Source organism: Bos grunniens, chromosome 28 (assembly GCF_055505025.1).
Source record: "Bos grunniens cultivar Pamir isolate PY7600 chromosome 28, Bosgru_T2T1.0, whole genome shotgun sequence".
NCBI classification, from domain to species: domain Eukaryota; kingdom Metazoa; phylum Chordata; class Mammalia; order Artiodactyla; family Bovidae; genus Bos; species Bos grunniens.
This window is the reverse complement of record NC_141192.1, coordinates 38,876,632-38,903,980: the sequence shown is the minus strand read 5'-3', so window position 1 is coordinate 38,903,980 and position 27,349 is coordinate 38,876,632. Positions and strand designations below refer to the sequence as shown.

Sequence of the window (27,349 nt, the reverse complement as noted above, 5' to 3'; positions counted from 1 at the left end):
TGGCCTGAGTGCAGGCCCTGGGTATATTCTGTGTCCCTTCCCCTCCTGTGGTGTTTATAGTAAGCATGGAGTCTATAAATACATTCTAATACGTGACTGAATCCATTTTAATAACCAGTGACTCAGGTTATGAGTAAGAATACCCCAGAGCCTTAAGTATTTATTTGAAAGATTTAAAATGCCATAAATTATAGATGTTTGAAGTGTAAACCACGATTACATAAGAAACTTAAAATATTAACAAAAATTGGCTATCATGCTATCATGAAATTACACAATTATTATAAATTCATGTCATCTTGCTACAATCTATGCCTACTATAGATTACCTATTACATCTTATCTTAACTATAGATACAGGTTATCTCACTATTTCTTTCTTTTTGTGTGACCATGCTGCGTGGCATGTGGGATCTTAGTTTCCAGACTGGGGATCGAATCCACACCCCCTGATGTGGGTGCACACAGTCTTAACTACTGGGCCACCAGGGAAGTCCCCTTACTCATTTATACCTGAGAGGTTGTGCCCTGTTACTAACCTCTCCCCATTTCCCTCCCCCGTCCTGACAATCACCATTCTACTCTGTTTCTATGTAATCAGTGTTTTTTTTCTCTCTCTTTAGATCCCGTATATAAGTGATCTTATGCAGCGTTTGTCTCTCTCTGTCTGACTTATTCCACTTAGCATAACGCCCTCAAGATCCATCCATGCTGTTTCAAATGGCAGATTTTCTTTTTTGAAGCTGAATAATATTCCATGGTGTGTGTGTATACATTTTCTTTATCCATTCATCCAAGCACATAGGTTGTTTATATACTTTGGCTCTTCTGAATAATGTTATTGGCTATTATGCAAATGGGTGTACAGATATCTCTTTGAAATAATGATTCTGCTTTCTTTGGATGTATATCCAGAAGTGGGATTGATGGGTCAGATGGTAAGTCTATTTTTAATTTATTGAGAAATCTCCATACTGTTTTTGATAGCAGCTGGTCCAGTCTCCACCAACAGTGTATGAGGGTTCCCTTTACTCCACGTTCTCACCAGCATTTGTTATCACCTGTCTTTTTGATAACAGAAAACAAATGTGAAGTGATATCTCACTGTGGTTTTGATTTTTGACGATTAGTGATTTGAGCATCTTTTCATGCACCTGCTGGCCATGAGACTATCTTCTCTGGAAAAACATCTAATCATATCCCTTTCCCATTTTAAAAATTGGGTTATTTGGCTTCTTGCTATTGAGTTGTGTGAGCTCTTTGTATAATTTTGATGTTATTTTTTTTGGATATATGGTTATTGGATATATGGTTTGCAAATATTTTCTTATTGGATATATGGTTTGCTAATACTTTCTTCCATTCCACAGATGACTTTTCATTTTGTTGGTGGTTTCCTTTGCTGTGCAGGAGCTTTTTAGTTGGATATAGTCCCACTTGTTTATTTTTGCTTTTGTTGCCTTTACTTTCAGTGTAAAAAAAAAAAGAATCATACCCAAGACAAAGGTTAACAGCTTTTTCTATTAAATTTATTCTATAAGTTTTATGGTTTTGCATCTGATACTTAAGTGTTTAATCCATTTTGAGGTGATTTTTGTGTATGATGTAAGATAGGAATTCAGTGACATTCTTTTGCATGAAGAAATCTAGTTTTTAGAGCACCATTTTTTGAAAAGGTTATCTTTTCCCTGGGCTTTCATGGTGGCTCAAATGGTACAGAATCTGCCTGCAATTCTGGAGACATGGGTTCGATCTCTGGGCTGGGAAGATCCCCTGCAGAAAGGAATGGTTACCCATTTCAGTATTCTTAAAAGTCCATGGACAGGGGAGCCTGGCAGACTACAGTCCACGGGGTCGAAAAGAGTCAGACATGACTGAGCAACTCAGCACAGCACAGCATAGCATAGGTTTATTTCTGAGCTGTCTATGCTGTTTCTTTAATCTATGTGTCTGTTCTTAATGCCAATACCATGCTGTTTTGATTATAATAGTTTTGTAATATACTGGTGGCCCTTGAACAACAGGAGTCTGAATTACATGAGTCAACTTAAACACAGATGTTTTTCAATAGATATGAATTGCAGTAGAATGCAATCTGATCCCTGGTTGGTAGACTCCAAGGCTACTGAATTCTGAGTGAAGAGGAAGGCTGACTGTAAAGCCACATGCAGCTTTGCAGTTGTGTAAAGGGCTGGCACCTTGTGTGTTGTTCAAGGTCAACTGTAGTTTGAAATCAGGATGGATGGTGCCTCCAGATTTGTTCTTCTTTCTCAAGATTGCTTTGGCTATTCAGGATCTTTTGTGGTTCCACAGAAATTTTCGGATTGTTTGTTCTAGTTCTGTGAAAAATGCCATCAGTATTTTGATAGGGATTGCACAGAATCTGTAGATTCCTAGGTTTAAAAATAAAGTTTAAATAAATTTTAAACAATATTAATTCTTCTAATTCATTTATTTGTTTCTCCCTTAATTTCTTTCATCAATGTTTAATAGTTTTCAGTAGACAGTTCTTTCACTTCCTTGGTATTTTATGTTTTCTGATGCTATTGTCAAGGTAATTGTTTTCTTAGTTTCTCTGAAAGATTGTTGCTGTAGAGAAACTGAACTGATTTTTGTATATTGATTTTATATCCTGCAACTTTACTGAATTTGTTTATTGGTTCTAACAATTTTTGCTGGAGTCTTTAGGGTTTTCTATATATAATTTCATCTGCAAACAAAGACAATTTTACTTCTTCCTCTTGGACAAAAGTAGTCTTTAAATGCGCAGGCTGAATTCAAGGAAAGCACAGGGGTGAAAGAGCATGGCACCATACCCACATTACAAGACTAAAAACTTACTGCCACTTCTTCCCAGTTGGTTGCTGGGCATACTGAGTTTTAGGAGCTTTTGAAAGAGATTTCATCAGTCATTCAAAGGCATGGATTTTAAATGCAATTACTGTATATAATTAGCTGTTTCATCTTCGGGTGCCAGTGAATTTGGAATTTAATCTCTGATTGCACAAAATAGAATACTAAGCAGCTTACTCTATCTAAGGGCTGGTAGAGTTGTTTATTGGTGTATGGATCATGCAGCCAAATTCCTTACAGCTACCATAGACAAACATCACAGAGAAAAGGACAGTGTGGGACTCCCCTGGTGGTCGAGCGGTTAAGACTCTGTGCTTTCAGTGGAGAGGGTGTGGGTTTAATCTCTGTTTGGGAGACTAAGACACCACATGCCACGCAGCAAAGAAACTAACAAAAAAAGACAAGGATGCAGAAAAGGTACCAGCTCTTAAAAGAGGCATCTTTAAACCTGTGCTGAAGACACTGTTGAGATGTCTTCTTTTGATGACCCTCCCACTGCCTTGCTCATGCAGGGTGGACTCCATCCCCACTCTCACCTCAACATAGCACCTACTAGATTGCTTCCATGTCTGCTTTTCTTACAGGATTATAAGCTTCAGGAGGGCAGAGACCATGTCTTATTATAAACTTCGTGTTTCTGTCATAAAGCACAGTGCCTTGGTATACAATAAATGAATACATGGATGAGCTGCCAATTAAGATCAGATTTACAAAATCAGCAGTCTATTTAAATAGCTGTTTTCTATGTCTCTAAAGAAAAACGAACTGTTTAAATGGTATTTACTTCTAAGTCCTTTTCCAAGATAAAGCTTCAGCAAAACCCTTTTTTTTCCCCACAGGTTGGGTGGTCCCTTTTCAACCTTGCACCTAAGCCTTTGTCATCACTGTAGGAGAATTCACAGAGTCCAGAATTTTCAGTGACACAGCTCCCTCTCCCCGCAACGTTTGGGGGATGCCTGTTGTATATCTATGTACACTAGTAGGTAGGTACCTTTAGTCCCTAAGTCGTGTCCAATTCTTTCCGACCCCATGGGCTGTATGCTGCCAAGCTCCTCTGTCCAAGGGATTTCCCAGGCAAGAATACATGAAGTGGGTTGCCATTTCCTTCTCCAGGGGATCTTCCCGACCCAGGTATGGAACTTGGTCTCTTGTATTGCAGGCAGACTCTTTGCCAACTAAGCCACAAGGTAAGCCCCTGTGTACACGAACAATGACTTGAGAACAATAGTTACATATATATTAATAAAGGTAGGTCATTAAGTTTAAGTGGGTCTTCATCTGGCCTTAATTCTAGTTTCATTTCATAGCGTATCTGTGAAGGTTTTTTAGTTATTACTGTGATGTAAGCTTCCTGAAACCAAGAAATGTATCAGTGTTGTTCAAAGCTATATACTCAGCAAACTCAGGCAATGCTCAAAAATACTTCCTGAGTGACTGAATTTGTATACGTGGCAGCCACTGGGATAGAAGGTGGCTACTGAAAAATCGTGAGCTATTTTGTTTCAAAAAATTTTTCAATAGATTAACAGCCAAAAGCGGAGAAGGCAATGGCACCCCACTCCAGTACTGTTGCCTGAAAAATCCCATGGACGGAGGAGCCTGGTAGGTCCATAGGGTCGCAAAGAGTCGGACACGACGAGTGACTTCACTTTTCACTTTCATGCATTGGAGAAGGAAATGGCAACCCACTCCAGTGTTCTTGCCTGGAGAATCCCAGGGACAGGGGAGCCTGGTGGGCTGCCGTCTATGGGGTCGCACAGAGTTGGACACGACTGAAGCGACTTAGCAGCAGCAGCAGCAACAGCCAAAAGAGCAGAAATACCACGGGCGTCAAAAGTTTTGTGGGTTTTTCTTGTAATGATTTTTATCCCCAAGGGGGTAAAAGAAACCCTTAAAATCTGTGTAGGGAACACAAAGCAAGAAAATTCCCCCTTAAAACATGCCTATAGTAAAAGCTTTCTCCTGACCCCACAGGAAAGGCCCTTCAGAGGACCGTAGCAGCACCCACCCCCCATCTTGGGTGTGGCCGGGACAAATTAGTACAACAGAGACCCAAGAGGCAACACACAAAAGAACCTGTAATGGCAGATGGAAGAGAACATCCGGGGTCCTCCAGGCCGAAGGCAGTGTATCCATCCGCAGGTGGGATGCATGTGCGCGGTCGGTGTGCGGTTTGTGATTCGCCTGTATCCCTGCCGCTGCGGAAGTGGGCTCAACAGCAAAAAAAAACCCAAAACAAAACAAAACAGAAACCTTGCTGTGGTTTCTGAAGACTGGGGTTTCCATAGGTGACCCTAGAGGTTTTGTAACTTCCACATGAAGCTATTTGCCAAATGACTCATTCCAGAGCCAGAGAAAGATTGATCCACTCCCGTCAGCCCCCTTTCTGTTGTCATGACCGCCAGAGAGACACTGGGGAAGGAAAATGGGGACATTCCGGTTTTTCCTGTGTTCCACTCTCTCAGCCCCAGTCCCTCTGCAGGGAAAGGAAAACTCTGGGTACCAGGTTCATTTAGCTGATCCTTGGTGCAGTGAGGCCAGTCCTCGCCTCTTCTGTCACTTCTCCAGGTACTAAGGACCCCAGGGAGCTCTGACCAGCATAGTATAGACCCACAAATGCTGGGTCCCCCTGCCCCTCGGTCAGGCACCCTGTATGCACGTCTGTGTCCGTGAGTGTGTGCACGAGGAATGTTCGAGGAAGTCCAGGCGTGACTCTGAAGAGTTTCTCACTCTTAATTGGTAGACCAATCCTTTAGCGACTATTCTCCTGCCCGAGAATATGTTTGCATCCGGAATATAGTGATAGTGAAAAACACTAGGTCCTCTTCTCAGAGATCAGTCAAACCCTCTCTGCACCGCAGCCATGAGAATGCCACCACTCCTTTTTTATTTTTATTTTTGGCTGTGCTGGGTCTTAGTTGCGGCATGCAGGCTTTTCTCTAGTTGCAGCGCCTCTTGTTGTGGCGCATGGGCTCAGTGGTTGTGGCTCCGGGGCTTAGTTGCCTCCGGGCGTAAGGAATCTTAGTTCCCTGACTATGGATGGACTCCACGTCCCCTGCATTGGAAGGTGGATTCGAACCATTGGATCACCAGGGAAGTCCCCCATTCTTTTGTGCTGCTTCTCTCTTTTCCCTGCAGTCATGCCCTATGGTTGGACTGCTTGGTAGACCTAGGTGCCCCTAGCTAGGGCTGTAGGTCACTGAAAGCAGAATTTGGGGTTCCCCAGCTAGGACAGGCTGGCTCCACCCTCTATAAGGGATCAATGTTGATATGTAGCCCCATCAAGGTGTAGGTCCGGAGAAGGCAATGGCATCCCACTCCAGTACTCTTGCCTGGAAAGTCCCATGGATGGAGGAGCCTGGTAGGCTGCAGTCCATGGGGTCACTAAGAGTCGGACACGACTGAGCGACTTCACTTTCACTTTTCACTTTCATGCATTGGAGAAGGAAATGGCAACCCACTCCAGTGTTCTTGCCTGGAGAATCCAAGGGACAGGGGAGCCTGGTGGGCTGCTGTCTATGGGGTCGCACAGAGTTGGACACGACTGAAGTGACTTAGCAGCAGCAGCAGCAGCAAGGTGCAGGTTATCTGTATTGTTTCCACCAGTCGGTCTCCTTGTCTGCAGCTGCCCTTCCTTTTCACCAAGACCAGATGTTGATGACTGATGCAGTCTCACTTGCTAACTGCAAAGATTTGTCCTTCTAAATTGTCTCCTGGGACTTCCCTGGTGATTCAGTGGTTAAGATTTCACCTCCCATTGCAGTGGGGGCAGGTTCAATTCCTAGTCACGCAGCTGAGATCCCACATGCCTCTTAGCCAAGAAAACAAAACATAAAAACAGAAACAACATTGCAACAAATTCAATAAAGACTTTACAAATGGTCCACATCGAAGAGAACTCTTTAAAAAACAATAAAGTAAATTCTCTTATGAATTCTGTCTGGTGAAGTTCTCTATGTGCTAACAGCAACATCAGTTGAGGTGTACCCATCACTTTCATGCCAGGCACTTAGCCAAATCCACTGCAAACTTCCTCTTATTTAAGCCTTAGGGTATTTCTTAAACTAACTGGCATGGTGTCCATTTTCCAGATGAGGAAACTGAGGCTTCCAGAAAATAAAATCCTGCTCGAAATCACACAGCGCTCAAGTGGCAGAGGCTAGGTGGATACTCAGGAGGTTGGACCTCAAAATCTTTGCTCTGAATCATAGCCACCAGGCTTGGCCAGCTTCACAACATCTCAGCCCATGGGGGATGTATGGAGTTTGGCAAAAGGGAAGAAAAGGATGAGAAAACTGATTCTGGATGTACAAGCTCTGGGTGAGGGTTAACACATCTTTTTTCCACTGCCTTATACACAGTTATGCTATTTTCCCGCTTGGCTCTCAAGGGAAAGAGAGTGAGAGTCTAGTTCAAGGCGGTCTCAGCACCACCCAGGTTCTCTGTCTCTGGCCCTGTGGTGACTGCTGGGCTCCCTTGCTGCCTCTCCAGTCCTACCAGGGGACAAGTGCAGTCTGGGGACCATGGGCTCCTGCTGATCCAAGTGGAGTGCAGACCAGAGAGCTCTTCTGTGGGTACCCAGTGAAGCAAGGAGGAGAGAGATGTGGGTGCAGATGACCCCCGCCCCGACCCCACCCGGAGTTGAATTTCATCCTTACTGCTCACATCCACACTGCCCATAGCCTCAATGGTCCTTGGGCTTCACATTCCACTGGACAGGGCACTGCACTTGGCAAAGAGGACCATGGTCTAACCCCTGGACTGACCCCAGAGGAGAGCAGGCAGTCATGCTGAGAAAGACACAGACCTGGGCAGTGAGACCAGTTCTTAGCCCTGACACCAACTTGGCTGTACCAGCAAAGTCATTCAACTTCTCTGGATTTCGTATTTCTCATTCTCAAAATGAATGAGGAGCTTGGGTTTCACTCAGTCTCTAAAAATTCCTTTCAATGCTAAGACCCAGTGATTCTAAATGTCTCCCCTCTTGGGCAGCCTCATTTCCATTCTTTTCCTGTGAACCAGGGGACCTTCTTCAGTGGGATGATGGCCGAGTTCCCAGGAGGCTGTGCACCAAGGGCACAGGGATTATAGAACAGAAGGGGGATTGTTCCATCCACTGGCAGGAGGAAGTGGCATCCTCCACAGCCCTGCTCAGAGGCAGATTTCAGAGCCACAAAACTCTCAGGGCTCTCAGTGCATTTCCAGAGGACCAGACCTACGACCTCCCCGGGAGCTGGTGATGAAAGGCGCCCCTCCACGGTGGAGACTGATGCTCACACAAGCGGAAGTGGCTTTTCCCCCAAATCCTCCAACATCGTCACTCATGATTAAGTGAACTTAATGCCCCTCCCCACCAACCAAATGACTTCTCTCCAAATTTACGATGTTCCAACTATTGACCGTGATTAACTGCTATAGCCACTGCATAACAATCTGGAGGGCTATTGTGCAGGGGAAGCTCCTTGAACTTCAAGGAGCTCTGCTCACTTTTCAGAAAGAGAGAAGGCAGGGGTGTTAGCTGGAGGCTCTCTTATCCACTTGGCTATTTGTTGTTGTTGTTCAGTCGCTCAGTTGTGTCTGACTCTTCGCAAACCCATGGACTGCAACGTGCCAGGCTTCCCTGTCCTTCATTAGCTCCTGGAGCTTGCTCAAACTCATGTTCATTGAGTCGGTAATGACATCCAACTATCTCACCCTCTGTTGCCCCCTTTTCCTCTTGCCTTCAATCTTTTCCAGCACCAGGGTCTTGGCTATGGTATTCTTCAAAGTAAAATATTCCAGGATGAAAGTGGAGATCAAGTTACCAGATCAGCAAATAATGACGTGGGGAAAATGAGGAAATAGGTATCACGTGGGCAGTGGTTGACACATCTTTCTTATCTGTGGCTCTCAGCATGCAGGGGCTGCTCAAGGTCACTGCCCACAAGGTCTGGCTGACTTTCTTAAAGCAAGATCAGAGAGCAAATCACAAATGGAGGCAAATTTCAGCTGGGTCTTTCAACCAGCCATTTTGCTCTATGAAAGGTCACAAGGTCACAGGGTAATTGGAGGGTTTGGATAAGCTGGTGAGGGAATAAAGGCTTTTCCCAGGGATGATAAAAGCAGAGAAACAGCTCTCTGCCCTAAACTGGCTGCCCTGTTTCTTCAAAAATAGGTTCTCTAACGTGGAGAAGCAGAAATCGAAACCTTCCTAAATCCCCCTCGAATGATTGGAACGGAACAAAAACACCTATTTCATGAAAAAAAAAATTACATTTTGAAAGATTCCAGCAACAGGAGGCACCAGCTGCTGGGTCATCTAAGTGTTTTTGGAAAAGGAAAAGAACCATTCGGCATGAAAGATTCAGGAATGTCTGTTGACATATTAAGGAAACAACCTCAGGGGACAGCTGACAAGGCTCCAAGAAGCATTACCAAGGGATCAGTGACGCAAACGCGTTCCGTTTTTACAGGCGGGCCGGCTGCCAGGCTCCCTCGCCGGGCGGCTGATGTAATGCTAATCCCTCTCTGGGTTAGCGTTGCTTGGATATCAACTCAAGCGGCTCAGTCAGCTGCAATCAATAGCAAGCTCCTTTTATAGAAGATAGTAAAGGAAAAAATATGTATACAGAGAGTGAGACAGAACCCCAGATTCTGGTGTGCTGAAAACCTATACAGTGTGTCAAAAACGAGGGAGGCAAAGGAAGGAAAGACCAACACAAAGCTAAGCAGCACCTAAAAATGCATTCAGGTGTCTTTCCATAGAATAAGGCCAGTTGCCGACAAAAGATACTATTATTTCATACTATTAGTTTTTTTAAAGCGTAACTAAGGAATATGCCTAATTCCCAGCTGAGCTAAATGAAGATGGAAGAAAACAGAAGACATTAGGTGGGAATGTGAAAATAATGATTTTTTTCATTATCGAATAAATGGGCTGATTCCTTTTAAAACCTCTGCGTAAAATACTGCTTTTGAAAAATTCTATCTTCAAGACCACTGCTTTTCAATTATTTTAGAATAAATAATAAGATGAATTATGCAAATTTTAATCAGCCTTGGATTGAATGCTTATGTCAAGTGTCCTCTATAATGGGCTAAGGGGCCACTTTTGCATTTTCTCTTTCTCAGGCACGGCAATTTTAACTGTCCAAGAGTGATAAAGAAGAACCCATTTTAAAAGCTCAGTTCAATTATGCACATTCTTCTTTATTTTCTAGGTCATACTTAGATGGAAGGAACTGATGTGAAATCTTACACAGAAGACCAACAGCAAAAGCTTCCCTCATTCCAAGACTTTCAGAGTCTAAATAATAATAAAAATGGGGGTGGGGTGAGAGGGAAGGATGAGCACCAATGGGGATAGAGTTGTTTTTTAATAATAATGAGATGAATATAATGATGATGATACAAAACATTAGACTCAGGAATCAAGTCCACTCGGATGGCAGTGACGTGATAGCAATGACACACGATTCACCTTTGACATATTTAAAACACTTTCCTTCTAAGATAGTGAAGCTTTTTTTTTTTTTCCAACCCAAAGGAAATTTAAGCTCTGGGGAGTCAATAAGCCTCATGAATTTATATGAAAAGTTTATGGCTATATACGTATTTTTCTGGAAGTCTCCCACCTTTCATTAGATTTTCAGAAAAGTCCAAAAGCTCCTCCAGTGTGAAAACTGATGAATTCTAAGGAGTTAAACATCCTTCAGGAATTTGATCTCAATTATCCTTTAGCTCCCAGGGAGATCATTTATTTACAGGTAAAGAAAGTGGGAAATTGAGAGGCTAAGTTGATTGCCCAAGGTCATGAAGTGGCCTGGTCTATTATTATCAGTGACACTAAGATCAGATGGTCCCCTTGTATGAGTTTCTGTGGCATGTCCATTAGTCAGGAATGTTCCTTTAGAGCACTGCTTACAAGGGAAGGACCAGAGGAAGCTTGGGATGCCTGCTGATGAGGTCAATTTCAACTCAACTGACACTGCCCCTCCCCCCCATCCTTTCCCATGCCCGCCCACTCTGCCCTCTCGGGCCCCCCTCCTGCTACCCAAAATCTCCTTTCAGTGAGGCCAAGGCTAAGCAGAAGACTCAACTGCAGAATTTCAACATTTTAACAGTCTCACATAAGAATGTAATTTTAGCATCACCTTTCTTTGATAAAGCGATGTTTGCTTTGGAATCTTGAAACACTTCCTATCTGGCAGAAAGGATACAGAACAGGAAACTAGGGCACACAGATAGGAGGGAACTTCCCAGCATTGTAGAAAATAGGATGCAAATTTAGTTCTCCATACTCACAGGCTGGTCTGTTCTACATTGACTAACACCAGCTCAGCCTAGCAATCAAGACCTGCATTTTGAATCGAATTCTTCCTGCCTGTGGGGAGGGTCAGCCATGGATGGCACAGAAAGTCCTTAAGTAGGAACGCAAGAAAAGAAAGTGGACTGGAAAGCATGAGAGTAGGGATTTTAATATAAATATTTAAAAGTGTAACATTTAATGTCATTTTACCATTCTAAAATCATATTTGTTCATTGTAGGAAATTTGGGAAAAACAAAAGTAAAGAGAAGAGGAAGGAAAAAAATATCTAACCCCATCTCTCCCAGGTATGATCCTAAAAGAATAAACATCCTCATTGTTAGGACTAGCTTCTCCTCTTTCTAACCATGACCTTGAAGTCACAAACTCTTGGTTTCTTTGAGAGGAAAAATGCAGATGATAAAACCTTTCTTGCAGGCCTCCCAGACTTGCTACACAGCTCAAATAAGATTATGGATTTGAAAATGAGAAAACTCATTTGAAAGCACAAATATCTGTATTAGCAATAGAAGGAATTCATACTATTACCCTTAGAGGTTGCTTTGTCACGATTATACTCAAAACTGCTAAAACTATTCCCTTAAAAACACTGCTTCTCGGGACTTCACCGGTGGTCAAGGGCTAACACTCCATGCTCTCAATGCAGGGGGCCAGGGTTCAATCCCTGGTCGGGGAACCGGATCCCACATGCTACAACGAAATATCCTGCTTGTGGTGACTAAGACCTGGTGCAGCCAAATAAATAAATATTAAAAATTACTGCTTCTCATGCTAATTCTCTGCTTTAGAACTTACCAGGATGTGTCTGGTCAGACTTTTCTTAATTCAGAAGCCAATCTTGTCCTTGGTGCCAACCAACTATGCCTTCTGATGCCAATTTTACTCCATCCAAGGAAATCTTAACAACATTGACCCACAAATTGTTTTATATCCTGAAACTTTCCATAGGCTTTCCCTCATGTCTCACATTTTAGGCCACCTTAAAATGCAGATCACTTTTAATGCTTTATTGAATATCATTTCCATCAAAAGATGGCATGCTGAGGAAAGTGGGTAACCTACTCCAAGCTAGTTTTATACATGATCATTACGTGACATGTCATTTAAATTTACATCCATCTTGTGATTTTTCTCCTGCAAACTTTTGTTTTCATTCCCTACATCCTTTTCTAAAATGCTTAAAAAATAGATTTTTACAAAACATGGGATATGAATGTCATTTGTTGTGTATGAATTTGCTAAGAAATTGGGTGTGCCACAGCTGTTATTTTTTCCACATATCCTACTCAATCTGTCATGCATTTACTATGTTTTATAAATATGTGACATATTTGGAAATATATTGTTCACATATCTTTCATGTTTTCCATTCAAGGCACGCTAAAAATACGGTATCAGTTTGTCAACATGGCTTAAGACGACAAGATCTCCTCATTTGAAAATTCTAAGAGAGTCCAGAGTCCAGACCAGGCAGTTATTTCAAGAAGTTTAGCTTCCTGTTTCTTACTTTGCCATGTTCAGATATGGCCCTGTGTCATGTAGAAATTCTGTTTTAAGCATCTCAGATACAAAAATATCTGAAGTGAGGAAAGTTACTCAAATTGCTTCGTGTCCTAGAATGCTGTTTAACTTGCTACAAGTACACAAGGAGTAATAATCTGGGTTCTCGCACTTTCTTTCTGAGGAGTCAGCAACATCACACTGAGATAAAGCTGTTAGGACGGTTCCATGAACTGAATGCTCAGAGGTGTGCAAATCATAAACTGAGCTGGCTTCCAGATCATTAAAAATGCTTCTTTGCTTTTCCATGCTTGTTTTGTTTGGCTTGACCACAGCCCTGGATGGAGGTTAAGTCATGTCACTTCCCAGAGAGTTTAGGACCCAGGCATGGCTTTGTGTGTCTGTAATGTGGACTTCCCACTCCAGTACTCTCGCCTGGAAAATCCCATGGACAGAGGAGCCTGGTAGGCTGCAGTCCATGGGGTCGCTGAGGGTCAGACACGACTGAGCAACTTCACTTGGGTTGCATTGGAGAAGGAAATGGCAACCCACTCCAGTTTTCTTGCCTGGAGAATCCCAGGGACGGGGGAGCCTGGTGGGCTGCCGTCTCTGGGGTCGCACAGAGTCGGACACTACTGAAGTGACTTAGCAGCAGTAGCAGCAGCAATGTTGACTTGGGGGAACTTAGGGATGGAAGACATGAAAAATACTCTAAATGTGTGTGTGTGTGTGTGTGTGCACATGCGTGCGTGCTCAGTCATGTCCACCTCTTTGCAACCCCATGGACTGTAGCCCACCAGACTCCTCTGTCCATGGGATTTCCCAGGCAAGAATACTGGAGTGGATTGCCACTTCCTCCTCCAGGGAATCTTCTCAACCTAGATTTTGAGCCCATGTCTTCTGTATTGGCACGTGGATTCTTTACCACTGAGCCACCTGGGAAGCCCTGGACTCTAAATATCAGTTCTTAAAAAACAAAAATAAACATCCTTTTTCAGTCAAAAGAACAAGGCAGTGGTTAAACTGGGAAAAATGAGTCAGTATTCAACTCTTTTAAAATTTCCTTCCGTTTTATAAATTACATATGTCAGTTTCTTTTAAATAAGAGCAAGATAAGCCTAAGAAACCTATCCTCCAGATCTCATATTTTCAACTGACAGAACCATTGCAATGACAACCATGCTTATTACACTGTTATTATTTATTATATGTTTATTTCCTGCATTAATCGAATCTTAACACATTAGTAGCCGACTCTTTCCTTGGAGGAGGGAAGCCTGCTCAGCAGGCCCTTGCTCTGCAAAGCTGTCTTCCCAGACAGGACTGTATGTGCATTGGTTCTGTGCAGCTGTACCACTCGGGCTGGCCTCCGACTCCCCAGTGTCTATCTCCCTTCATTAGTGTGCCAGGTCCAGATGCACAGAGGACCAGGGGACCGTGCAATCTGCTGCGGATGCTGTGGAAGAGAGTTTTTAAATTTAATTTTTATTTTATATTGGAGTATAGTTGATTTACAATGTTCTATTAGTTTCAGGTGTCCAATAATGTGATTCAGTTATACATATATCCATTCTTTTTCATATTCTTTCCCCATATAGGTTATTATTATTATTATTATAAAATATTGAGTAGAGTTACCTGTGCTATTCAGTAGGCTCTTGTTGATTGTCTATTTTATACATAGTAATGTGTCTATGTTAATCCCAAGCTCCTAATTTATCCCTCCTCCCCTACTCTCCCTTTGGTAACCATCAGTTTGTTTTCCAAGTCTGTAGTTTTGTTTCTGTTTTATAGATAAGTTCATCTGCATCTTATTTTTTAGATTCCACTTATAAGTGACATCCGGAGAAGGCAATGGCACCCCACTCCAGTACTCTTCCCTGGAAAAATTCCATGGATGGAGAAGTCTGGTGGGCTGCAGTCCATGGGGTCGCTAAGAGTCGGACATGACCGAGCAACTTCCCTTTCACTTTTCACTTTCATGCATTGGAGAAGGAAATGGCAGCCCACTCCAGTGTTCTTGCCTGGAGAATCCCAGGGACGGGGGAGCCTGGTGGGCTGCCATCTCTGGGGTCGCACAGAGTCGGACACAACTGAGTGACTTAGCAGCAGCAGCAGCAGTATAAGTGACATCATATGATATTTGTCTTTCTCTGTCTGACTTACTTCACTTAGTATGATCATCTCTAGGTCCATCCAGGCAGAAGAGGTTATTGATTTAGAGCTCAACTTTGAGGTAAAACTTTTTCTTATTTGTTTTTTTTACTTGGAGTATAATTGATTTACAATGTTGTGTTAGTTTCTGCTGTACATCAAAGGGAATCAGCTATATGCATACATTTATCCCTTCCTTCTTCAGCCTCCCTCTGCCCCCTGATCCCATCCCTCTAGGTCATCACAGAGCTCCCTGTGTTATATAGCAGCTTTGGGGTAAAACTTTGAAGGAAGTTCAGAAGGGGTTCTAACGTGTGCTCAGAGAGGGGATCCCCCAGTTTCTGGGAGACACTTGGGCTGTCTCTTGAGAGTGCCTCCCTGCTTATCATTAAAAACAAAGAAAAAAAAAAAACCATCTTGGTTATGTGATCACACATCCACCTTTTGAGATAACAGTGTATTATTAATCACCAGTTCCATAGCAATCTGCGTCAGGACAATAAAACCTTTGTACCCACAGCTTGTTTTTTCAAAGCCCTCTCTGCCCAGCGTCATTTTGCCTGTTCAGCAACCCTGCCAGGGAAGGCGGGTACTATTTCCTCCACTTTCCAGGCTGAGGAAGCACTCACAGCTTTCAGAGGAGGAGCTGGAATGAAGCCTCACTTTCCCAGCTCATTTTTCCTTCCTTTCAACTACAGACGCTTTGGATCGGTAACTAGTCACACTTCCCTCCATCCCAACCCATGAAGACCTATGGAGAGAAAAAAGGACCTTTTCCAGAGTGTGCTCTGGAAGAAACTTCGTGTCTTAAGAATATGAGCCTATTTTCAGGGCAGGAATAGAGACACAGTTGTAGGTACTTGGAGACATGGGGAAGGGGTTGGGGGTGGGTAAACTGGGGGATCAGGACTGACAAACTGTGGTGCTGGAGAAGACTTTTGAGAGTCCCGTGGACAGCGAGGAGATCAAACCTGTCGATCCTAAAGGAAATCAACCCCGAATATACATTGGAAGGACTGACGCTGAAGCTGAAGCTCCAATAATCTGGCCACCTCAAGTGAAGAGTTGACTCACAGGAAAAGACCTTGATACTGAGAAAGACTGAGGACAGGAGGAGAAGGGGATGACAGAGGATGAGATGGTTGGATGACATCGCCAAATCAATGGACATGAGTTTCAGCAAACTCCAGGAGATAGTGAAGGGCAGGGAAGCCTGGTGTGCTGCACAGTCCATGGTGTTGCAGAGTCGGACACGACTTAGCAACTGAATAACAACAAATATACACCATGTGTAAAATAGACAGCTAGTAGGAAGCTCTGTGTAGCACAGAGAGCTCAGCCTGGTGCTCTCTGATGACCTAGAGAGGTGGGATGATGGGGGTGTTGGAAGGGAGGTCCAGGAGGGAGGGGATATATGTATATATATAGCTGATTCATTTCATTGTACAGCAGAAACTAACACAACATTGTAAAGCAACCATACCCCAGTTTTAAGACTATGAATTTATTGTATTCATATAATATATTTACTATATGAATTTATTGTCAGTCGCTAAGTTTTCAGTGTCCATGAATTACTGTGTGCCTATCACTCTGCTAAATGTAACGCCACATCAAAAAACGTATCACAATCTTCCTATACTCCAGTAGCTTATTGTTGGAGGCAGATTCGAAGATGACCTCTAAGACCCCTTGCTCTTGTATAATCTCTCCCTCTTGAGAGTGAGAAGGACCTTAATTTGCTTCTAGCCAATAGGATCTGGCAAAGGTGATAGGATATCATTGCTGTGATTTCATTATGTTATGTGGCAAAGGTGAACGGATTTTTGCAGATGTAATTAAGATCTCTAATCAGTTACTGTAAGTTAATCGAAAGACAGATTATGGTGGGTGGGTCTGACCTAATCAGACAAGCCGTTTAAAAGAAGGTCTAGAGGTCAGAGACTCTAAGCAGCATATTCTCTATCTCCCTGGCTGGCTTTGAAGATGTAAACTGCCAGGAGAGTTACAGCTTCATGGAATGAATTCTGCCCTGTGAACTTGGGTGAGCTTCCCTGGTGGCTCAGTGGTAAAGAATCCGCCTGCAAAGGAGGAGATGCAGTTTGATCCCTGGGTCAGGAGGATCCCCTGGAGAAGGAAATGGCAACCCACTCCAGTATCCTTGCCTGGGAAACCCATGGACAGAGGAGCCTGCCGGGTTACAGTCCATAGGCTTGCAAAGAATCGACACGACTTAGCAACTAAACCACCACCACTGTGAACTTGGCTGAGGACCCTGAGCCTGGCTGAGACCCCAGCTCCAGGTGACAGGCTGATGGCAGGCTCCTGAGACCTTGGGCAGAGGACACAGCGCACTTGTGGCAGCTGTGAGATCATAAATGTGTGTGTCTTTAAGCTGCTAGATTTGTAGTAATTTGTTACAGGGCAATAAAAAACAAATACACTCATGATCTAGGAAGGAGTTACTGGGAAACAGAATTCAGTATCTGTCAAACCTAAGGTTTGTAAAAAAAAAAAAAAAAAATTAACTTCTTGAGTATTATTGGGTAGGTCAAAAAGTTTGGGTTTTTCTGTAATGTCTCACAAACCCAAGGTATAAGTAAAAGAGCCAACTCATTGGAAAAGATCCTGATGCTGTGAAAGATTGAGGGCAGGAGGAAAAGAGGGCAACAGAAGATGAGATGATTGGATGGTATCATCAACTCAATGGACATGAATTTGAGCAAACTCTGAGAGCTAGTGAAGGACAGGGAAGCCTGGCGTGCTGCAGTCCACAGGGTCGAAAAGAATCAGACACAACCGAGTGGCTGAACAACAAGATGTAAATAAGATGTAGAGGTGATATGTAATGCCAATAATTACACCATGATAATATAAAATCAGTCTTGTCATTTAGAAACAGTAGTGACAGCTGTATCGTCTCCCTCTGTCTGTCCTTTTCTCATACACACAGTAGCTCAACCAGTTGCTTATAGGAAGGACTGATTAATGCCATTAGCAATCACATTTAGAAACATCGGATAACCATTCCAAGAAGGCATTTGTAATTTCTCTCAGGGTTAGAGCCATCACCTTGGAGAGGAAAAGTTGGATTCTGTGCCAAGTCACAGGAAAAGATTTCTCTGAAACGCTGGGATTTCAAGGGGTATCTAATCCTATTCTAAGCATTGTGGACACTTCAAGGCAGTGCCTGAAACAGTGTCTGGACTATTACGAACATAGTAAGCACACAGTAGGTACCCAGCGAATATTGAATACTTGAAAATGGCATCAGCTCTGGAAAACAGTCTTCACTTTAAAAATGTCAGATGGCATAGAGAGCTGACTTGTGCTTGCCAAGGGGGAGAGGGGTGGGAGAGGGATAGACTGGAGTCTGGGATTAGCAGATGCAAACTTTTACCTATAGAATGAATAAGCAACAAGGTCCTGCTTGTAGCACAGGGAACAGTAGTTAATATCCTGTGATAAACCATAATTTGGAAAAGAATATGAAAAAGAATTGTATACATGTGTATAACTGAGTCACTTTGCTGTACAGCAGAAATTAACACAACACCGTAGGTCAACTGTTACCTCAAGAAAAAAATAAATGAAAAAACAAGTCAGATGGAATGGTTTATGTATTCAACACTGACCCATGGATCTGACCCGAAAGGTGACATTTTAGTGATCCTTTCTCCTGTTAACCTGATTAGGAGAAGAGCAGACTTTTCTCATGGTGGTGATGATGCCTAGTGAGTGGAATGAGGGAGGGAGGGAGACGAAGCCTGGCCAGGTGGAAGGTGTCTCAGACCCACTCTGAGAAGTCACCATGCAACTGGGAGACGAGGCTGGTGACATGACACAGCGCTCAGCTGACCTCACGTGTAGGAGGAACGAAGGATATGCATCTCTGCGTGTATCCCTGTGGGGAGACCATTCTGACATCCAGGGCAAAAGCAGTATTAATGAAACAGGACAGGGGTGAGACGTGAACAGCGCCAAGCCCCAGGCACTGGTAACACAGTGACTTTCCAGGCTGCCCCACACAGCACCCCCACAACCGACTACAGCTTGTGAGCTTGGCCAGGCCACTTCACCCACCCAAGCTTCTGCCCCCTCATTTGAAAGTGAGGGATAATTATGTTGCCTACCTCATTGCAGAGTGGTGATAGGGCTCCCACGAGAATGAAGCTACTTCACATTGACGGGCCAAGAGAGGAGGGATGCTCCATGAATATTTATGATTATGATTCACAGAGGTGAACCTCAAAGGTAAACGACAGGAGTGACTGGCTGGGTGTTACAATGTCAGGGGAATGCTTCACAGTTTGACTCTGGTTTCAGAAAACTCCATGCTCATCCTGGTGACCGTACCAACACTGGTGCCCACTGGTTAGAACGGGGAGATGGTACCTGGCCTCTTGAGTGCTGGGCGGGCAAAGCCATCTTGGTGCTATAATGAGACGTGCGCCTGCATGGTGTCACTGTCCTTGCCCAGGGTGGAGCGGCTGGCATGGCTGTGCCTTCCTCCCCGCCCCCTCCCCCAGCCCCAGCCTCCATCCTCTCCCTCTGCAGCGGCTGAACAGTGGCCTTCTGTGCTCCTTTCTGTCCACACTTCCGCTTTGACTGAACTCAGACTGATTCACAAGCTCTGGATCTTTGCTGGGCAGCCCCAGCGTACAGGGACCAGGCAGGCCTGGTTTCCAGGGGAGCTGTGTGTGTGCGTGTGTGTGTGTGTGTGTGTGGTGGTGGTGGTGACTGGGGGACTGTCTTCAGACTGAGAAAGGAAAAAGCCCTTGAACTAATCAGAATTTAAAAGCCCTGAATGATGGCCATCGAGAAGAAAACAACAACCATCACGGGGGAGAGGAGGCCGGGGCCAAGAGGAGACAGGCGCCGCGCACACGTGGTGTCTGAGATGGGGCCCCAGACCTTCCCGGGAAGAAAGAGATCCTTTCTGGCTGACTCCCCTGACTCTGTGTTTCCTACAATTCTACAACAAAGATCCAGGAACATGAGAAAAGGAAACTGAGAAAAATGTGTCCTGTAATCCAAATTTAAGCAAGAACAGGACAGACAATGTGAGCCAAATAGAAATGAGGCCAAGACTGCTTTCTTGGGGCCCTGGCTCTTTCTTTTTTTTTCAAATGCCCAAACCTGTTTAACTGCTTCGTGTGAGCGATGGTTCTGGGATACAGTTCACGATGGGAAAGGAAATCTAATTAGCAACTGGCAGCCTCACCTTCAATCTCAGGTCAATCTAGTCCAATGGGACATTAAGAGTGATTGCTACCAATTGATTCCTGAAAAAAAAAGAAAAAGAAAAGAGAGAGGACAGGAGGGAGAGGGAGAGGAAGGAGGGGACACACTTTAACGAAGAGTTATACCGAGAGAGGTCGTCCTGTAACGGCTGCAGAAAGCGAGCATCTCTTCTCACTGACAGCCCGATAAAGACCCGGGTTCCATTGCTCATGTGCATGGACTGCTCGGACCCCATCCTCCACCCTCACCCCACTACAAGTCTCTATGTCACTTCCCCAGTAACTTAAGTGATCAAATTTCTACAATTAGGACTTGAAAGATACTATGAACAACTCACATTTGTATACTGCGCTACAGTTTACAAAGAAGTTGTGTAATTATGACCACACTTGGTCCCTCACTGTGGCGCTAAGAGAAAGCTGGTACTGGCCCCATTTTAGAAAAGAGGATGCCACGCTGAGACTTAAGAGATTGCGGCTCAAAGGAGGTCACAGAGTGACAAAAATATGAGGCAGAGACCGATGTCCAATCACATGACTTTTCCCCTGCCCTGGGAGAACCCACAGCACACAGAGAGGGAAACTGAGGCACGCTAGAGTAGCTAATTATTCATTCACTGGGTCAATGACATCGTGGGGACCATGGGCTTTTTGAAGGCCATAGAGTTGGGACTTAGTGAAATTGACACCATTGTCTAAGACAGACAAAAAGACCTGCAGCGACCTTACAGTTCTCACGAAAAGGGCTGTGTATGGAGAAAGCGTCAGCCCCAGTGGGAGTCGGAAGGATTTAGCTGTACTCTCTGTCTCATTATGGGCTAATATGATTATCTCATAGTAGCTATTATGTGTGTCCTATGAAAAATGTCATCCCAGCGCTTCTGGAGAATAGGAGTGGAGCTCCAGGCCCTTGACAACAATCCCGGGCAGAGTCTGAGTAATCTAGTACCTCTGAATCACAAGCAAGAGGCAAGTCTCAATTTGGAAGCAGAAAAGAAATGATGCAAAGCTTTTTAAGCCTTGGGAGGGAGGGAAGCCCGGGCAGACCCAGGATCTGACTAGAAGTGTTGGCTGTACCTCTCCTGCTTGCCTTCCCCCTGGCCAGCTGTGGCTTGTCCTCCGGGGCCCACCCTCTGCTTCAAATCCTGCCCGGATGATTGATAGGCCTGCCAGACCTCAAGGCGGACCCAGACATCTCCAGGCAGGGCCGCAGCCTCCATGCCGAAGAAATACATTCTGCTTAAAAGGTTTGCTCCCTGGTCTGATTCAAATCCCAATTAAAGTCCAAGCCCTGGTGACGGGACAGGCTGAGAAAAGGGTGTATATGTTTTTCTCCTTCCAAGTTCTTCTGTTACTCTGTGTTTCCCACCTAGACATTAGGCTGTCTCCACGATGCGAGACATCTTTCCTTTCTAGAATTTCCAGGAAGCCCAGTTGTCTCCCACGTGTTAGATTTAATGTAATTCAACCCGAAGTTTGAGGCTATTTCTCCTAATTCAGGAAAAGTTGTGAGCTTGGCAGCCCCAATGGAAAGAGATTTTTTTTTTTATAATGATAGTGGATTTGGGGGAGGGTGTTTTTCTCATTTTGGTTGTGTGTGTATGTTTCATAAAGTGCATAGGAGAATTAAGCTCAAAAAGCAACTGCTTGGAGAGATAGAAAGTCTTGTAATTCATGTTGTGCATAATGGATTTGGCAGGCCCAAGCACAGAAATTTCCAGAAGTGTTTGCGTGGCAGCAGTTCTTAGCCAATTCACATTTTTTAGCTGTCCTGGCCAGCCGCCCGGCCTACAGAAAAAGTCTTGTATCTCCGCAAGTTTGGCTGGCCTCTCTGACGAGTTTCCAAACTGCATGGCAACATTGGATGAGCTTATTTTCAAGTGCCAAAAAAACTCCTGCTACTTATATTGTTACTAAATACCAGATGTGCTTAATGCCGAGCAGGCAGAGCCAAACCTAGGGTAATCAAATAACCTATCATTAACATTTTCTAAAAACAAAAAATGCAATTGGAACACCAGATTACTGTTTTTCTTTGTTTGTTTTACGCCCTATTACTGGAACCCCTAGGGTGACGGGAACAGGACTGGGGTGGAGAGGCCGTTCTGGCAGCAAGGGAGACGCTGTTTACCATTACACCCCAGCACATCTGAAACATGGGTGAGAAAGTCAAGGCCCCAGCAGATCCCCTCCCTCCCCGTGCTGCTCACAGCCCCGCCCCCTCACCCCCGCCCCCGCCCCCGGGACACTCAGGGCTGAGGCTCTCCCTGAAAAGTTGAGGTGCACTGGGATTCGACCTTGAAGGAGAGAAACAGAAGGAGACGAGTGGGTAGGGTTGCGAGCTGGCAAATGAGAGGCTGGGCCAGGGTTGGCAGCGGCTGCTCCTACTGCTGGAAAAATGCAGAGAAATTCTGAAAGGCTTGAAGAGACAAGAGGATGCTGTGTGGCTTTGTCGGAGGCCCTGGCTGAGCTTCAATTGGTAGAACTGGAAGCATTTCTTGATGCAAAAATATCCAGGCCTATCCAACATCCCCCCTCCTCATACCCCTCCCCCCCAACCACAGCTATAATTTCTCTTCTTTTCTTTCTCTTTCCTTCCTTCTTTCTCCCATCTCTCTTTCTTTCTCTTTTGTCTTCCTTTCTTCTCCTTTTCTTTGTCTTTCCTTCTTTCTTTTCTTTCCTTCTCTCTCCATCCCTCCCTCCCTTCTTCCCTCCCTTCCTTCATCCCTCCTTTCTCTCCTTTTTCTTTCTTTCTTTCTTGTCCTTTTCTGGAATCCAGTGGGAAGGGCCAAGCACTGGGCTCCTCTCGCTCTATCCCGGGCCATTCCTACCACTGCGCTCCCTCTTCACAACTTCCATGCCCTGGGCACTCGATTTTCCAAACCTCTATGCCTTCCACCCAACCTCACACTTCTGGAAGGATGAAAAGGGTTAGGGTTAGGGTTAGGTGCTGACCCCCACCAGATAGATGGCAAGCCTGAGTCATTAGAGGTGATTAGAGAGAAAGATGGAATATTGCAAAATAAAATTTTATGGATGGAAGTAGGATCACCACCATAAGAAATTTGATAGTTAATAACTATTCTGAAAATATTGGTTGTCTGCATTAAGCTGCTGCTGCTAAGTCACTTCAGTCGTGTCCGACTCTGTGTGACCCCATAGACAGCAGCCCACCAGACTCCCCTGTCCCTGGGATTCTCCAGGCAAGAACACTGGAGTGGGCTGCCATTTCCTTCTCCAATGCATGAAAGTGGAAAGTGAAAGTGAAGTCGCTCAGTCGTGTCTGACCCTCAGCGACCCCATGGACTGCAGCCTTCCAGGCTCCTCTGTCCAGGGGATTTTCCAGGCAGGAGTACTGGAGTGGGGTGCCATTGCCTTCTCCGTGTCTACATTAAGACAACTGTGTAAATAAAGGAATCAGTGACTCAGCCTAGGATGGTTGTTTTAGGAAACCTGTGACTAAAATTGTATTATAATCCAACTGTGCCTTGCATGCCGTTTTGCCAAGCCAAACTCAGCGAGAAGACTGCAGGGTTTCTCCACTGCGTGGAGTCATTAGGAGGATAAACCATGAGTCTGGTCTAATGAGCGATGAAACGCTTTGCAAATATTTGTTTTAAGGGGATGCAAATAGCAAAATAATGTGGAGCTGATGTTTGCAATACCTTTTGAACTTTTCTCCTAACTCCAGTCACACATGTTTTACACATCAGCTGTGTTCCTGAAAAGTCAGGTGTGAATCCATATGCTAAGCAGAATTATGCTTCAGATGTTCTGGGGACACTCCTGACTTGGGGGAACCAGGAATGGGCAAAGAAGTTACAGAGAAAATCTAACACCTGGGACTGCTTCGTCTCTGCTCAGTTTGGACGCCCACTCTGCATCCAAGCTGATGAGCCTGCACCAGGGGGGAAAGAGGTGTCCAAACTGAGCAGAGACGAAGCAGGGGTGTGTTAGACTTCCTCAGTAGCTTCTTCACCAATTCCTGGTGAATTTCCTTCCATCAGCAGTGGCTCATTCCATTGCTGAGTCTGGGGAGGAAAGGGCTGGTCCTAGGGGAGGGTCAAGGGAAGGGTGTTTTGTTTTCTAGCAAGGAAAACAGAGAAGGCAGGAGGAAACCACCCAAATGCCAAGCTCTGCAGAGGGCAAGTGAAGTCAGGGTTTAAAAACAAAACTGGAGGAGCTTGTCTCCTTGAAGCTGTTTATATTGCATAACTCGAAACAACACAGCAGTGCAGGAATGGTTCCCTTGGTGAGGGCTAGGACCCGGGGCCCAGAGGACAGCCCTGGTTGCCTCCAGCCCCTGGTTAAAATGGCTCCTTTAAAACAACAACAGCAATAACAGATAATAATAGTACTCAGGGACACACCAGGACAATTCAGGAGGATAGCCTAAATAAATTAAGTAGAGGAATCATTCTAGTTATAATTTGGACTTGTAAGGTGACTTTCTTTTCTCTTGCTAAGGAAATAAAAGAGGATCCTAGGTGGCGCTAATGGTAAAGAACCCACCTGCTAATGCAGAAGACATGAGATGGGGGTTCAATCCCTGAGTCGGGAAGATCCCCTGGAGGAGGGAATGGCAAGCCATTCCAGTGTTCTTGCCTGGACAATCCCATGGACAGAGGAGCCTGGCATGCTACAGTCTGTGGGGTCACAAAGAGTCGGACGCGACTGAAGCGACTTAGCACGTACAAGCACAAGGAAATGAATTCTAATCAGAGTAATGGGAAGACACAAAGTTGACCCCAAATGGCTATTTTCATTTTCTAAAAAAGGACATGAGGCCCTTGATCCTGCTGTGAAATTTATCAGGATCACAGAGGCTGCTTTCTCGAGCCCCAGAGGGGTAGCTGGCTTTCTAACGTAGTCCCTTCTCAGCCCAGGGTGATGCAGGGGGACAACAGCCTTCTGGGAAACATCGGGCAGTTTCATGGAATCTGCTGGAAGAATTAAAAAAATAATAGTTCCCACTTGGTAAACAGACACAGACTCACAGGCCCAGTGTCTGAACGAAATCAGAGTCTTAAAATTGAGAGCAGGCAAGAGTCGACTGCAACCTTTTTCGTCAGTCGCCTGTAGTCTCCCGGGACAGCAACCCCTATCGTATGCCAGGGGACAAGAATAGAAAGAAAAATTGAGAACACAGCCCTGAGCACGGGCTGGTGGTGTTGGTTGCCAACCGTTGCCCCATTAGTAGGCTATGGGGACATGCAAGGGAACATTTTCTGTACGTGGCTTGTGTTTAAAAATACATCTTGCTTCAAAGCTGGCTCAGGAGTGGCTGGGGAGTGAGCGCCAGCTTTCTGTGCGCCCAGCAGTTGTTCATCCTTCTGTGATTTACTGCACAGCACATACCCCTCTGAGGCTCCCCCTCACCTGCCACATGACTGTGACAAAGACCTCAACGTGGCTTCTAGCAGGCTAACATGCAGGACGATTCCTGGATGAAAGCCAGGCTCCAGAAACATCCTCCCTGTTGGCTTACTGTATGCAGAGGGGGCTGAGAGTGGATGGAGGTGGAGCGGAACGCCTCCCCAGCAAGGTCTCTGACCCTTTTCACTCCATGGATGTGTCCCTGGGGACACGTCCCTCCTCATGTCCTTTTTCTCAAAAGGAGGACACCAGTTTCTACCCACCTCCTAAGGACGTTCAAGAGTAACAGCTAACGGAAATGACTTAAAAGCCCTTGGCAAATACAAAGTTCAAGATCAAGTGCTGAATGAAGGCTTCCCTCACCTACCCTATCTAATGTGTTACTTCCGTGCCCAGTGTAAACGCTTTGCTGACAGACTGCCCCACAGGGTGTGAGGCTGGTCTGTGCAGAAGAAATCTCAGGTTCCTCCAGAGGAGTTTGCCTTTGTAGGAGCCGCTGAAATCTTGACATGTCCAAACGCATATTCTGGGTAGAGAACAACAGGTGATGAGCTGCAGAAGCTGAGAGGCTGCCAGGATCTACCCATGGGCACCCAGGTTGTGGCACCCCTCTCCCAGGGGGACATGAAAGGGAACAGACCAACACTGCAGGGTTGAGTTCAAGTCTGCCTCGATGAAGCCCTGGGGACCTCCTTCTTGAAAAACAACTGGGACAGTGTGACAGCTGTTTAAGGATGCCAGAGATCAGGGTCCCCAGGGAAAGCTCCCCAGGGAATGTTATGTTTGCAGGAGGCACTTGTGAGTGACACAAAAGAGAGACAGCAGGAGTGAGGACAGCTGAGCCCCCGTGAACTCTCTAACGAGCCATCCATCAGGACCACCCTCCAGATGTAAAGCCTAGTAGTACCTAGGGTGATTTCTATGATAACCGCCATGATGATTGTTGTTCTTTGGGGCCTATTAGACAATACATTGCCCTGACACCCTGGCCCCTGGAGGGGTCCTTTCTGGGAAAAGATTACCACCCTGGACTCCTCGCAGTTCCTGTGTTTATTTCCTTTGAGGGTCTTTATCAACCAAACACAAGTCAGGTTATATGTTGCCAGATATTTGTGGCTACTTTAAAATCTGGTCGGTGGTTCCATATGGCAAGTGGGTGACAGGACATAAAGACAAGAAGATGCAGACAAAGGGTTTGGAGATGCTACACCCTGCAGGTGAAGACAGACCCCACAATGGTCCCTACTTCTGTGGGAGCTGCCTCCTCTGAAGCAGGCTTGGTGGATGCCTCTGATGGAAACCACTGGACCTGGGTCCCAAAGACTGGCATCTGACTCCTGGCTTACCCATTTCACAACAGTGTGAATGAACTGGGGCGTGTTAGTGAGCTTTTCTGAGATGCAGTGGACCCACCTGTAAACTGGGACTGAGACCTGCCTGTCAGGGCACTTGGGGAGTTCCAAGGAGGCACCTCACTCCCAGAGGCACAATAAACATGAGCTGAAACAGTAACATCTGATTCTGTCCATGGGTGTGACCTCTTACCTCTATGAGCGTTAGTCATTTGGCAGGCGTGGGTGTCCTTCTGTCTTACCCCCTCATAGCAGGGGAAAATAGCCTGAAATCAGCCTGCCACCTCCCCACCAAAATCTGGTGACAGAGCCTGGGCTGAGCAGGTTCTGTTCGGCCTGGGATATCCAGAGCGCCTGCTGCCACGCGGCTGTGGGCTTTTCCAAAGTTCACCCATTGGTCCATTTGCCTGGGCTCCCATTGCTCGCGGCTACTAAGAGGGGTATCTCTTTCTCTCAGGCCCCTAGGGTACCACTCCAGGGATCGAAGGCCCAGCAAAAGTACAAAGAGAAGGAAGCTCAGTGTTACAATCTTTCTAGGTGAATCTCCAGGCTGCGGCCACCCCAG

General features: G+C 45.2%; 1 long non-coding RNA gene across 1 annotated transcript; it reads left to right on the top strand.

The window, feature by feature from the left end:
- The first annotated feature begins 21,095 nt into the window (after positions 1-21,095).
- On the top strand, positions 21,096-26,944 carry LOC147343171 (uncharacterized). Its single transcript, XR_015157166.1, has 2 exons — positions 21,096-21,303; positions 24,524-26,944. It is a non-coding gene; the product is annotated as an uncharacterized LOC147343171 (long non-coding RNA).
- Positions 26,945-27,349: the final 405 nt, after the last annotated feature.